General features: G+C 39.0%; 1 protein-coding gene across 6 annotated transcripts in view; it reads left to right on the top strand.

Moving 5' to 3' along the window:
* Nucleotides 1-13627, top strand: part of LOC138693780 (uncharacterized) — a 113140-nt gene that overhangs the window by 53357 nt on the left and 46156 nt on the right. For 3 of the 6 annotated variants that reach the window (XM_069817583.1, XM_069817582.1, XM_069817577.1), the window contains exons 6-7: nucleotides 8693-9712; nucleotides 11304-13318. The exons of 1 other annotated variant lie outside the window; for it this stretch is intronic. The gene's annotated coding sequence lies outside the window, so the exon portion shown is untranslated. Of the gene's footprint in view, nucleotides 1-8692; nucleotides 9713-11303; nucleotides 13319-13627 lie in introns of those variants that run through there. 2 more of the 6 variants (XM_069817580.1, XM_069817579.1) reach the window with 2 other exon arrangements.

Here is a 13627-nt window from a genome sequence, read left to right as displayed (position 1 = left end):
TATCAAATCGTATTCAAAATGATTTAATTGAATCTGTTGCCAGTGCACTTCATAAGGAAATTGAACAGCAATTACAGAAATCTAATTTTTTTTTTGCCATATTAGCTGATGAGACAACTGACGTCTCAAATAAATCATAATTTTCTCTCGTTTATCGATATACAATTGAAGAAAGGGTGGTAGAGCGGTTTGTGTTTCTCCGTGATGTAAGTGAAGACAAAACAGCGGCAGCACATTCTGATCTTATTTTTAAGACATATTCAAGACTTTTCAAACTGCAGTAAGAAACTTGTCGCACAGAGCTACGGTGGAAGTGCAGTGATGGCCTCTTCATTACATGGTGTCAAGCTAATATTAAGGCGTCTTTTCCACAAGCTCTCTTTGTTCACTGTTATGCACACTGTTTAAATTTAGCACTGTCCCAAAGTGCTTCAAGTATTTCTGAATGCCGTATTTTTTTTTTTGCTACTCTTTCTGGGCTTGCATTGTTTTTCTCCAAATCATCAAAGCACACAAAATTTCTTGATGAATTTCTGGGTCGACAATTACCACATGTTTCCCCAACAAGATGGAATAGCTCGTCACAACTTACCAATACTTAATAGTATTTTTAATTTTAGGCAGTAGTTGCAGTAGGCCTCATCTTATAGATTTTATATATAAAAAAAAATTGGTACCAAATACCAACGTATTTTTATAATTAGTAATGTTATAAGTATTTGAATCAAATATAAATAGTAAGAAGGAAAAGAAAACTTGACTACGTGGCTGGTTGGGTAATCTGTTGGGTCACCGCACATCACTGACATTCATTCACAGTGTACTGCCCAAGGGCAAGTCTTTCACTGCAAACCCACCATTCTCCAGTCCTTCCTATTTTCTGCCTTCCTCTTTGTCTCCTCATATGATCCATATATCTTAATGTCGTCTGTCATCTGGTATCTTCTTCTGCTTTGAACTCCTCCCGTTCACCATTCCTTCTAGTACATCCTTCAGTAGGCAGTTTCTTCTCAACCAATGACCCAGCCAATTTCTTTTCCTCTTTCGGATCAGTTTCAGAATCATTCTTTTTTCATCCACTCTTTCCAACACAGCTTCGTTTCTTACTCTGTCTGTCCATTTCACATGCTCCATCCTTCTTCATATCCACATTTCAAATGCTTCTATTCGCTTCTCTTCACTTCGTTGTAATGTCCATATTTCTCCCCCCATACATGTTTCTGCTACACTCCACATAAAGCACTTCACTGGTCTCTTCCTTAGTTCTTTCTGCAGACATCTGCAGAAGATGCTCCTTTTTTATTAAAAGCTTCCTTTGCCGTTGCTATTCTCCTTTTGACTTTTGGTACATTTTACATTCTAAATATTTCTTCACAATTAGGTTGTTACAACAGTTTCTCAACAGCAGTATCTTAAAGACAACATATTTTGTCTATTTTCATTCCATTATATCCTACGGAATAATATTTTGGGGAAATTCAGCAGATAGTATTTTTAGTAGGTTGTTTTATGACGCTTTATCAACATCTTACGTTATTTAGCGTCTGAATGAGATGAACGTGATAATGCTGGTGAAATGAGTCCGGGGTCCAGCACCAAACATTACCCAGCATTTGCTCATATTGGGTTGAGGGAAAACCCCAAAAGAATCCTCGACCAGATAACTTGCCCCAACTGGGAATCAAACCCAGGCCACCTGGTTTCGCAGCCAGACGCGCTAACCATTACTCCACAGGTGTGGACAGCAGGTAGTAAAAATATATCCTATTCTTATTACAATAAAGAGCAATTAGAATAAGTAATAGTTGGAGCAAAGGCTAGAGAATCATGTAGACCTTTTTTTTTTTTAAATTAGAGATTCTGACCTTAACAAATTAGTATAATTATATGCTCTTTAATAAATTTCATATTATGTAATAAAGAAAATTTTCCAACTAATCCAGCCATATATAGTATAAATACTCGCAGAAAGAATGATTTTCATACACCATCATTAAATTTATCATGCTATCAAAGGGGAATGTGTTACATGGTAGTAAAAATTTTCAATAGTCTTCCTGAAGACATTAAGAATCATAACCAAAACCCTGCATTATTTAAGGTATAACTAAAAAATTACTTAATATCTCACACTTTTTATTCTGTAGATGAATTCTTGACATTTCACAGTACTGTGTAAATATTTTAATATTATTAAATGGTAAACATATTGCATTGTATAATATGTTATTGTTATTAAGGTATCGGTATTAATTTTGAATATATTTCAGATTAACATTTTTATGTCAAACATAAGAATTGGACATGTTCTTTATTCTATGCTGTAAAGCAACTTTAAGAATATTATGAAATGAATAAATCTATCTTCTATAATACTGTATGTCAATTGGCCTGCTTGGACGCCTAGTTGTATAAATCAGAAATTATCGAAATTGAGGTTAGTAGTAGCATCGCATTCTCCATATGGAGAATTATTAATTTGAAGTACCAGTAAGTACATATACATAAATCTACCAACAGAGCGCTTTAATAATTTTAACACATAATTATTTTTTTCCTCGTATTTTGTGCCTAATGCAGTAAGTTAGGTACCATACTACCCCTGCTGCATTTTTACAGTCAGCTATGCTTTTACTTACTTACTTACTTACTTACTGGCTTTTAAGGAACCCGGAGGTTCATTGCCACCCTCACATAAGCCTGCTATTGGTCCCTATCCTGAGCAAGATTAATCCAGTCTCTACCATCATATTCCACCTCCCTCAAATCCATTTTAATATTATCTTCCCATCTATGTCTCGGCCTCCCCAAAGGTCTTTTTCCCTCCGGCCTCCTAACTAACACTCTATATGCACTTCTGGATTCGCCCATATGTGCTACATGTCCTGCCCATCTCAAACGTCTGGATTTTATGTTCCTAATTATGTCAGGTGAAGTATACAATGCGTGCATCTCTGCGTTGTGTAACTTTTTCCATTATCCTGTAACTTCATCCCTCTTAGCCCCAAATATTTTTCTAAGAACCTTATTCTCAAACACCCTTAATCTCTGTTCCTCTCTCAAAGTGAGAGTCCAAGTTTCACAACCATACAGAACAACCGATAATATAACTGTTTTATAAATTCTAACTTTCAGACTTTTTGACAGCAGACTAGATGACAAAAGCTTCTCAACCGAATAATAACAGGCATTTCCCATATTTAGTCTGCGTTTAATTTCCTCCAGAGTGTCATTTATATTTGTTACTGTTGCTCCAAGATATTTGAATTTTTCCACCTCTTCGAAGGATAAATCTGCTTTTGCTATGCTTTTGCTCCATCGTATTATTTCAGTGACAATAACGGGGATTGTTAGGCCCCTACTAGAATTTTAAAATATAACAGTAGGAATCTTATCAAAGTCTAAGTGATAAAACATAACCAAGTTTGCCTAAGTTTGATATTTTCAGCTCACTAAATTGAGTCTCACTTGAAACATGTGTAATCATTTCGAACATCACGATTATGTCCTCTTGCTGTCATTCTTCCTTTACTTGTTGCCAGTGGCGGCTCGTGATCAGTTTTGTTGGTGGGGCCAGATGTTTCACAAATTTTGCGGTATATGTTAAATAATGCACCAAGATTTTTTATTTAACTTTAGTTAATTGTTTCTGCTTAAAAATTAGTTCAGCACAATACAAGTAAAACTACTAGCTACATAATAATGCAAATTCAACATTAAACTCATCAATTTGCAGAATTATTTATAAAGAAGATGTGCTCGTCTGTCCTTCTGGTTGGCAAACTTTTTGATGACCCTGTTTTTGAAGTTCGGAATTTTATGTAGATGCTCCTTATGAATAGGACAGAAAGTCAACGAATTCAGCCTATCTTGACCCATGGTGTTTCTGAGAAATGTTTTTATTCTGTTTAATGTGCTGATACTCCGTTCTGACTCAGCTGTTGAAACAGATGTTATTGCGATTTGTAGGGTTTGCCCACTTCAAGGAGTAATCCATAAAAAACTGAACAAATCCCACACAGAGGAAATGTAAGTTTTTCTTCAGGGCACAGTGTCCTGTAAGAAATCCTGTTGCCCAAGAGAGCTGCTTTTTGCTAAGTCTCAGCAACTCATTCGATTTTGTCCTTGCAAGACCTTTGATAAGGGCCTTGCTGTGATTACAGCCCTTAATTGAGTTCCAGTAGCTAATATGTCTTCTGTGAGCCCAATCCCTGATGACCTGCTTAATTGGTCTTGAAGATAGTCCCAACACAGGTTCTGGTCCTATAAATGGGATCTCAGCTCCATCTTTAGCAGCCTCATCCGCCTTCTCGTTTCCGTGAATCCCTGCATGTCCTGGTACCCACATCAGATGAACCGAGTTAGTGTTTGCCAGTGTCATGAGGGTATTCCGGCACTCCAGTACCAGTTTCGACTTGACCAAAGGTGATTCAATCGCCTGTAGTGCCGCCTGGCTATCAGAAAGTATAAGGATGTGTCTACCTGAATAGCCCGTCCTAATACTTTCCCTTACACTGGCTAAGATAGCAAAGACCTCAGCCTGAAAGATAGTGGCGTATTGACCTAGGCTAAAAGAAAGTCTGGTACCATTGCCAAACAATCCAGCCCTGGTTCCTGATTTGGTTTTGGAGCCATCAGTATACCAAACTGGGCCCTTATTGTTAACCAGTTTAGTCCGGTCCTTCCATTCACTACGTTCTGGGTATGTAACTGTGAACGTTTTGTCAAACAAAACCCTTGGTTCTAGGATGTCAGTTTCCATGTTCAGGGCATCACCGACACTCCTATCCCAAGGGAGTTTGAGATGATTAAGGTGTTTAACATTGAACACCTTTGTCTGACGGCAAATTCTGTGAAATGCCTTAAGGGCCTCAGCTTCAATCCAAATATGCAGAGGAGTGAGTCCTATTAGCATTTCAATTGCCGCTGTAGGAGTCGTTCTGAAGGCTCCTGTTACTGAAATGCAGAACACTCTTTGCAACTTGTTGAGTTCTGTTCTACAGTTCCTTAATTTAACTCTTGGTCACCACATAAGTGCAGCATAAGAGAGTATAGGTCTAACCATAGTAATGTATATCCAGTACATAATCCTAGGTTTTAGACCCCATGTTTTGCCAAGCATCCTTCTACAGGTCCAAAAGACCCTGTATGCTTTGGCTATGCAATAATCTAAATGATCTTTCCAGGTTAATTTCTTGTCTAGAATAAGTCCAAGGTATTTAACCTGTGAGAGTATGGTATTCTTTCACCGAAGAGTGTGGGTTTCCTAAGGTTCCCCACAGATCTCATCCTTGTGAAAGGTACCAGTACCGTCTTGTTAGGATTAACAGAAAGCTTAGTTCTGTTACACCAATTTTCAATATTTTTCAGTGCTACTTGGAGCACGTCAATGACTGTGGTGGGAAATTTCCCTTTTACGATTACAGCAATATCGTCTGCATATCCAATGGCAAGACACCCAGCCTCGTTGAGTTCCCGAAACAAGGCATCCACTACTAGGTCCCACAGCAGAGGCAAAAGAACGCCTCCCCGTGGGCAGCCCCCAGCCACAGACACCCTGAGCGTTTCCCCAACCAAGCTCATGGTAATTTGCCTGCTTTTTAACATGTAATGTATCCACTTGCAAATAAGCGGAGGTACATTGTGTTCTTGAAGTGCTGTTAGTATTACTTCGCAAGAAGTTTTATCAAACACTCCTTCAACATCCAGAAATGCTCCTATGGCAATTTCTTTAAAAGCCAGCCCCTTCTCGATAGACGAGACTACCTGATGAAGTGCTGCTTCTGTAGATTTCCCAGGTAGATAGGCAAACTGGTACTTATGTAAAGGAAATTCCTTCAACACCTTGTCCCTAATATGTCTATCCACTAATCTCTCTAGTGTCTTTGAAAGAAACGAGGAGAGACTGATCGGGCGGTATGCTTTCGCAACAGCATAGCTTGGACGCCCCGGTTTAGGTATAAATATAACCTTGGTCTGCCTCCATGCGTGTGAAACATATCCAGAGGCTAGGCAGACCCTGTAGATGCTACATAGTATGGACTGTATAGAGTCCATACCTTGTTGCAGCAGTGCAGGTATGATCTGGTCAGGTCCTGCTGATTTATATGGGTCAAAAGAATAAATGGCCCATTTTATTTTAGTTAACGTGATCACATCCCTGACCAGGGCCCAGTCCTCCTTGCTCGAACACAAGCGGAACAGTTCCGGTTGCACCTGATCAGCCATCTGATCATTGTTAACTACCTCTGATTCTGGAAAATGTGCGTTAGCTAATTGAAGCAACGTTTCTTTTCCAGACTGTGTATAACTGCCATCTTGCAGTTTAATTGTGCTAACATTTCTGTTAGCACTTCTTGCCATTAGCTTCATGAGTCTGGCACTGCTAGGAATACTTTCGATCCCTTCACAGTGCTCCCTCCATGATTGCCTTTTTGCTTTCTGAATAGCCTTGTTGTAACTGGTGAGTTCCCTCTGATAGGTAATCCAGTCACCAGTTCTCCTAGCAAGTTTGAAAAGTTTCCTTGTATTACGTTTAAGTTCGCTTAGCTCTTTTGACCACCAAGGAACCAGTCTTGGCGAGCCTGCGACCTTAGCATGGCAATTATTATAATATGATAGGAGAATTGACTGTTGTAACTGGTCAACTGCAAACTCCACATCTACTATAGAACGAATGTCCATTGATATACCCGCTGTCAATGCCGATAGGTCCATCCTGTATGCGTCCCAGTCGGTATTCCTCGAGTTCCTAATGATCACTGGATTAGTGATCTGTGATTTAATTCTAAAGTATATATATCTATGATCAGAGGCAGATGTATCTGATTATACATACCAGTTAAAAACTAGGTCCTCAACCAATTTAGTCCCCAACGTTAAATCAATAACTTCCCTTCTCTGTGAATTAACAAAAGTTGGTTCGTTACCTTTATTTAGAATATACCAGATATTCCAGCAGCTGTTCGCCCCTTGGATTGATGTCAGAGCTTCCCCACAGCACATGGTGGGCGTTGGCATCAGTCCCTATGATGAGTTCCTTACCCGTTTCGTTGCAGTGGGAGACAAGTCTCCTCACCGTTTCCGATGGTGGGTTAGGTTCATCATAAGGAAGGTAGGCAGATGAGAATTGTAAAATCCTCTTTCTGCCCCCCTCCCTTATGGACGTCTCTATAGTAGTTACATCCCTGGAACAGAACTCTACTTTAAGCAAAGCATCCATCCAGTCTCTAACATAAATGCAAGTTCTTGGATTGTCAGTATTGGGGCAGTGAAGAGTGCCTCCAGTACAATTAACTCCCCTAACAAATTCCCTGTATACCCATGGTTCTTGTATGAGAGCAATGTCTATATTTTCACTAGCCAGTTTCTTGCTTAGTAAGGCAGAAGCTGCCTTGCAATGGTGAAGGTTAATTTGAATTACTTTCATAATTACCCAATTAAAATACTCACTTATACAGCCTCTTGAGCGGGAATTTCCTCCGGGATTCCAGTCTCCATGGACTCCGGAGAATCATCCACTCCAGCAGCTGCCTCTTGAGCATATTGAGTCGCCTTTTTATTGGGGTCGAGTAGGATCTTGAATTGACCCTTGTCTACCCCAGTATAGGCGGTCAGCCCCTTCTCTGAAATTTTTTCAGCCGATTCCTGGTCTATCAGCAAAATTAAATGCTGACCAGTTGGATCGGTCTGCTTATTGACCACTTTCCAATGCTCTGTGCAGAGCCCTTGATTGAGTAGTTGGACTCGTCTCAGCAGCACCTTAGGATCCGGGTCCTAAAGGCTACCTTAACTCGTTTAGGTAGTTCCTTGGCATCTATTACCTTTAGAACAAAATTATCCCTAATTGTTGTTCCATTAAGGCATTTCTGGAGCCATAAACATGAGTTCTGATCCTCACAATAGTAGATCAGGGCCCCATCTTGTAATGAAAATGTCCTGAGGAGTGGTAGAGGCTCGCCAGATTGCGTGCCGTCTAATCCCCTCAGGATCGCCGCCTGAATGTGACCAATGTCACTTTCTATTAGCTTGTCATCAGGATATGATGTCCCGACGATAGCTATTTTAAAAGTTGCTGTCCATGCCTGTGGAGTAACGGTTAGCACGTCTAGCCGCGAAACCAGGTGGCCCGGGTTCGATTCCCGGTTGGGGCAAGTTACCTGGTTGAGGTTTTTTCCGGGGTTTTCCCTCAACCCAATATGAGCAAATGCTGGGTAACTTTCGGTGTTGGACCCCGGACTCATTTCACCGGCATTATCACCATCTCATTCAGACGCTAAATAACCTAAGCTGTTGATAAAGCGTCGTAAAATAACCCACTAAAATAAAAAAATTAAATTAAAAGTTGCTAAGGCCTCGCAGTAAGAGACTTCAGGAACAATGCCCTTGGGTCTCTTTACAGGCTGAATCCCTGCCGAGGGTGGAGTGGCAGTGCTAGACCTAGTCCTCTTGGGAGTCTTTGGTTTGGCTCCGCTCACAACACCAGTTGGTAGAGATGAAGGGCCTGGGTGCGCAGTGCTCCCGGCTCTCAACATCGCTTCCCTTTCCCTTCTCCTTCTCTTTCTTTCTGCCCCTGATAGCCTTTTTGAGCCCAGGTGCAGCCTGTTTATGGAAGAGGCAGTGATCCCCATCCCTTTATCCGATGTTAGATGTCCCTCAGCTGGAGAGTCTCTAACATCCTCTTTTGTTCTAGTGTCCTGCATTTTGGTCCCACGAGAACCGGGGAACTAAAGGTCACCCAACACAGAGCCCCGAATATGTTGGGAAGGCTAAGTACTGCAGGGTGTCGCCTGGTGCCCTACAGAGATCGTTAGCGACACTGATTATTTTACTACCCCAGTGCCATTCAGCCCTCGGCACGATACTTTCCACCTTGGCTTTGGTAGACCAACCCGTACACCAAAGTGGTGCTCCAACTGGGAGTCCCACCAAGGTTCTCCAGCTGGGAGCCCCAATTGGGTTGGATTTCAGTTGGTGTTATTGGAAAGCCGCTTCTTTGTCAGGCACCTCCACCGGGATCTCTCTGGCATGAGTAACTCTACCAGTACAGCCCCCGGTTTCATTGGTACTCACAAGCTCCCCCACCAATGTCAAGGTCCTGCGGCTACTAGGGGGAGTTATACCATAAAATTTAAGGGCCCTATTCATAGACATCGCGCTAGCCCATGCTACTAGCGTTCTAAACTAGCCCCGGTTATAGCCAGGTAACTTTTACAGGATTCAGAGACGCCGATTAATCAGTGGCTACATTAGTCGGCGTATTAGCTTTGGAAACTGTTACACGATGCTGAAACTGCTACTGCGCATGTGCAGACTGGCAATTGTCATGCTCAGACGCAAGCGATTCCGGATCGTTTCTGTTTATTTGTGAGGTTATTGACGCTATTAAACTACAATAAACTATTTGTTTTTTCTTCTGTGGTAAAAAAAAAAAACAAGAAATATACATGGCAGCGTGGGGGAATTTGACTATACAAGAAGAAATATCGAAAATGTAAGTAGAAATGTTATAATATTATACGTAATATTTTTAGGTTAGGCCTAGACGTAACTATTATAAAATATTGGATTTCAAAGAGTGAATTATTCTAATTAAGTATATATTTATTTACTTTTAGTTGAAGAAATAACTAAAAACAACTGGTGGAGGATGCCCTGCTCCCGAAATTGATGACGTAGGCCTACTAAACTATATGGAATGTTAACATATGAGGTATGTGTTTTTGGTTCTTAGGACATGTTTTTGTAAGTAAGATAGGCCTATTACTTTATGGTAAATGTTTAATGTGGCTCTGGTATGATTATGTCGCCTAAGGCTACTCTGAATAGGTACTTGGTAGCCTAATTAATATAACGTAAATAATATATCTTGTAGGAATATAGCTGATAATGCTAGTAAAATGTAATTCACAACAATCGTGAAAATGCAAGCTACGCCTATACTCAACTGCCATAAATGCAGTTTGGATAATATGGCTTTGTAAATACCCATAGGGGATTGGGCCACAAACATCTGATGTCAATCCACACAATTATCAATCATACCTTAACGTAGGCCTAATATCTTGTGTACAAGAATTATCAAAACTGAGACCTTATTTTAAAGGGCAGTAGGAATGCCTAGAGATTTCTGAGATATCCTTTTCTCTACTACGTCAAAAGAAATAGCATTATTTGAGGTTAGAATTACCTACATAAGCATAAGAAATTTGTAGAATCCAAATTGATGGCCAGCTATAAAATTTAATTATCTTGTGTGTTTATAGAACGCTAGTAAATGATTTATAAAATATTGTAAATTTATTTCAACTCAACAATAGGATTTTTATTCTTCCAACAATAATTCCTTTCTACAATTCACCTTAAACGCTCTCGTCAACAATAGGATTTTCACTCAACACAGTATTCGTTATAGCACTCCACTGACGGCAATGACAATTTACTTGGACTATTACGAACAACAATGAACTGTTAATCTTAACTAATATTTACAAAGCATTATTTATAACTATCAGTTCTCAGTCCACAGTTCTTCTAGCTCAGTCACTCGAGTTCACAGTATCTCGAACCACAGACCTTCAGAGACAGTTCACTGTACTCGAACTCAGGTCCCTCCAACTGCGGTCCACTGCATTCGAACTCAGGCCTTCGGATGCTGACACAGTTGCGGACGCACACTCGAGTCGAACTCGGTACACAAGACTGGCTTGCTTGCTCTGGCTTACTCACTGACTGGCTGACTAATCAACTGAAAACTGCCCGAGTTCGCTGGCGTTTCTTCTCTTATAACCACAGCGACGTAGCCTGGAAAGCTCGAATTCCCGATTTTTCCACTTCGACGGACTTCTCGAAGAGTCGGGAGGGTCCGTCCCCCCTTCACTCTGCACGTAGCAGTTGCGCGCGCAATCTCCCCTCGTCGCGTTGACGTAATACACCCCCTCTGCCCTTCAGCATGCAGATGCTCCCCGTACCAGCGTTTCGTCGGACGCGTGTTCAAACCCCGTTGCAGCTGTCACAATATATATTAAACTCATATTTATTACAGCACTGAAAACACAAAACCTCATACACCAATGTAATCTGTAATTGTGGTGATGTAAACATAGATTACCTCTTATTGTGTTACAATAGAAGGCCCTAAGAATAATGACAGGAGTGCACGTTTGGATCAAATGGATAATTTCAAACAATGTGATAAATTTTCAAACTTAGACAATTAAAAAAATTCACAGTTTTGATAAGAAGTAGTGTCTTTTGTGTACAGTAGTATGCAAATGATTAACATTTTTTTCGTCTTTCCATAGGACTGCTGCAAGATCATCGAGAATGACAGAATATGAAGAAGAAGTGTTCATCCTAAGCATGAAGCCCAAAAATTAAACGTGATGAGAAGTTCTATGAATTGCAGAAAACAAAATTGTTATTAGAAATAAAATATTATTAAAGGCAAAGTTAAAAATTATCTGGGACAAATGAAAGAACTAGAAATGTAACTTAGTAGTAGTGGTAATGGTGGTGGTGATGGTAATAGTAGCACTAGTAGTGAAATTTTCTTGAGTTCTTGTCTACTTCATTTCCTTGCGAGCTTCCCAGCAGTATATAGGAACTTGAAATTCTTCTGTCTCAATCATTTTCTGGAGTTTGGTGTAGAGTAGTAAGTATTCCTCGTTCATTATTATATTTGTGTTGTTGCATGCTGCACAGTGTTATGAGTGTAACAAGTTTATTTGATGGAGATATGCTGCTGGATAGTTGTGGCCGAATGGGGCAACTGCATCAGATTGAGGACTATTAGTATTACTGTATATTGGGCTCTAGTAGTGTTTTCAACTTTTTATTTTCACATTGTTGTTTAGTGAATTCTATACATATGTGTGTGTTCCTTTTTCTTATTTTAATGTCGGTTAAAAGTTTTGCTGATTTATAAGACAGGTTACTTATTTATTTATTTATTTATTTTTGCTGGATTCATCATTCATCAAACCTGTAGTTCCTCAGTTGGAACATATTCCCTGATGGAGGTTTAAGTACCTATCTAAAGCAATTTAGTTACACTTATGTCTATAACTATGCAATTAAGGTATTATTAGTAGAGAAATTTAATTCAGAGTCTTTAATTTATGCTTGGAAGTCTCTAATGAATTGATCCATGAATTGAAAAAAGCAAAATTATTATTTGAAATGGAAATGTTAAGAAAACACAATTAGAAAGGAAAGAATAGGGGGAGGGCCTAATGAAAAGCTAGAAATGTTGTTTTCTAATGCCAGGCACTTGACAATAAAGTCATTTGACCTCTTGCACTCCAATATTTTTCAAAGATATTGTCATGGTCAGCCACTGAGGCACAGATTTGAGGTGTTCCGAATCCATTTCTTGGTTTGAGTTGCACAATGGACAAAAACTGGAAATGTAGTACTTTAGTGTAATGTTCTCTCTTTTATTACATTGCTGAAACTCATGTTTACAATATCATGCTCTTGCAACTACATTCCTTAATAAATAATATTTTGTTTTATATTTCATCATTTCTTTAAATGAATTTATTTTTTATCAGACAGTCTATCAAAGGTAGAGATGTGATTTTGCATCATATTGTAGGTATGACATGCATAAATACACAACAAATTTCATCACAAAATGTTGGATAGTTTTTTAGTTATGAGGGAAAGCTTCATCACTGCACAGTGAACTGTCAACATTTTGAATTTAGAAAAAAAATATATATATAAATATTTTTTCCAATCGTAAAAATATTTTTTTCATATAGTAGAAGGACAGTGTTTTACACGTACTAATTTTCATAATTGTACAAGATACAGTAATGGTGGAAAAAATGTTGAATATTTGCAAAATTTTACTGCTGTAAGCTGTACCTAACCCCTTCAGGTAAATTGAATAAATGTAGCTTGTATGTTAGAGTAAATATCTGGTTGCAGGATTCTTTCCAATGCAGGGCTAAATCTGCAATGCTTCACTCATTTCTTGTGATCATTTTACTGGTGACTCGTCTGTATTTTTGCATGAAACTCATTCAGAAGTTACTAATTTGCATCACTTACAACCTGAAATGAATATGGAACTTAGGAATGAGAAGAAAAATAAAGGTCTATATTTATTTTCTTAATACTCTCACTCTATGCTAAACGATTTTGTTTTTCTTTTTTTTGTAATGGCGCTTGCTTATTCTTGTATTATGTTGATATGCTTTGTTTGGCTTTTCCCTCTTTGTCCTTAGAATGTACAATAGTTTGTAACTTAGAAATAAGTGAATATGCAAAATATGAATAAAATTATTGTATGAAGCGAAGTTTAAACCTACATACGAGTTTTAATTTAATTTACAGAACCCCTGAGCTTCCATTATACTGCCCATTTCTTTGATATTATAGACTTATTAATTTGTCCTACAGAATAATATCTGTAATATTGACAATTAATATGTCTATAATATTCTCATAGCTAGCAGTGCATATGTCTATACAGATTACTGTGCACTTAACTGCGGATTCCCGGCCAAACAAGTCACTCAGCTGAGTGCGCTCCTAGTATAATGGCAGTTGACATTGGACATATACATCAACATATATACCTAACATGGAGTCAGGCCAAAAAGGGAAACATTGAAGG

Source organism: Periplaneta americana, unplaced genomic scaffold (genome assembly GCF_040183065.1).
Source record: "Periplaneta americana isolate PAMFEO1 unplaced genomic scaffold, P.americana_PAMFEO1_priV1 scaffold_21, whole genome shotgun sequence".
Classification (NCBI taxonomy): Eukaryota; Metazoa; Arthropoda; class Insecta; order Blattodea; family Blattidae; genus Periplaneta; species Periplaneta americana.
This window is presented reverse-complemented; position numbering and strand designations above follow the sequence as displayed.